A 1,731-nucleotide genomic window follows, 5' to 3' on the forward strand; every position below is an offset into this window, starting at 1 on the left:
AGCAAATGGCTGCAATATAACAAAGAGTGAAAAATTGAAGGGGGTCTGAATACTTTCCGTACCCACTGTATATAGTAAAATAAACAATTATATTTTGCATAAAGAAAATGAAGGAACATTAAGTGGCTTTGGACTGTGAAATTATCTTCATGCAAAAAAAAAAAACAATCAAGGAAAATCACATTTTCACTACTGTATTGTGGGATATATACAGTATATATATATATATATATATATATAAACTGCATTATAGTGATGAGAGTCTAATGTGAAACAATATTGGAAATAAAAAAGCACTAATAAGAATTGAAACAAAAAAAAGACTCGAGAATGTGCACAGTTGTCAGGAAAATTATGTCACATCTTAATTATGCTAAAAAGCTTAATTTTTCATTTGAAAAATATAATTTCTTGTTTTCATCCTGTTGATTTTGGAGTAAATTTGACCTGGACATGTTTTCATGAGATTTAAACAGAAAATTAACAGAGAAGCCATCAAATTCTACATTCAATACATTTTAGGTAATATACATAATGGATAAATTGTAATCTAACCGCCAACTGTTTCTTCAGAAGTATCAGAGAGTTTTTTCCCACTGCACGCATCGTGCTCTGCAGGACAACCATGCTCTGGATCTCAGGAATGCGATCCTTCAGCAACAACCTTCCAAAATCAGAACACAAACTGATGAAACACACACACAGATGTAACATTACACATTCGTGTTAGGGCTGCAATGATCATCACACCTCAAAGCCTCTCTCAGGGCCTGAACGTTCCTACTGTTCTCCATCTCCCGAATACAGGAAGCCAGCACCGAAAGAGACCTTATATCAAACTGATTCAGCCGCTCCTGGAAGGGCAAACAGAAAACAGGGTCAGTTCAGTAAATACTTCATAAACACATTAACATAAATAAGATACAATGAATAAAAGTACAAATATTAGAAATACTCTTCTATTAGAAGAAAGAATGAGTTGACAATGGATACTCTTAAGCATATACTAAAAGCACACACAAAAAAAATATGATTTATGATTTAAAATATAAATATATAAGTATACTTATTTATATACTATGCAAAATAAATATTATATATAAATATATATACACAAAAACTACCTGTCAAAAGTAATAATTAAGATTTTTTAATGTTTTCAAAAGAAGTTATTTATGCTGAAGAAAAAAAATGCTATTGCAACAGATAACGTGTCACATGATCCTTCAGAAATCATTCTAATAGGTTGATTTAAACATATTTGAACATTTCTTATTATTATCAATGATGAAAACAGTTGTGATGCAATTTTTAGTGGAAACCGTGATACATTACCATTCAAATATTTGGCCTCGAAAGAAAGAAAGAAAGAAAGAACGAAAGAAAGATATGAATATTTCATTCAGCACAAATGCATTAAATTGATCAAAAGTGACATAAAGGTGTTTATTATGTTACAAAAGATTTATATTTCCAGTTTTTTTTTTTTACATTTTCTATTCATCAAAGATACTGAGGGGGGGGGGGGGAATAAGTTTAAAAAACTGTTTTAAACATTGACAAAAATAAGAACCAATATTAACTGAGCACCAGTAATAACTGATAATAAGTAGCAAATCAGCACATAACCTAACTTTTGACCGGTTGTGTGTGTGTGTGTGTGTGTGTGTGCCTACTTAACCATATTTTGGGGACAAATTTGTACCCAAAAGTGAGCAAAACCTGACAAAA

At 31.0% G+C, this 1,731-nt stretch overlaps 1 pseudogene; it reads right to left on the bottom strand.

Annotated features, from left to right (window-relative positions):
* The window catches only part of LOC107676045 (FAST kinase domain-containing protein 2-like), an 11,092-nt pseudogene that overhangs the window by 5,168 nt on the left and 4,193 nt on the right, over nucleotides 1-1,731 (bottom strand).

This window comes from Sinocyclocheilus anshuiensis, unplaced genomic scaffold, assembly GCF_001515605.1.
Source record: "Sinocyclocheilus anshuiensis isolate Anshui unplaced genomic scaffold, SAMN03320099.WGS_v1.1 scaffold1744, whole genome shotgun sequence".
NCBI classification, from domain to species: Eukaryota; Metazoa; Chordata; class Actinopteri; order Cypriniformes; family Cyprinidae; genus Sinocyclocheilus; species Sinocyclocheilus anshuiensis.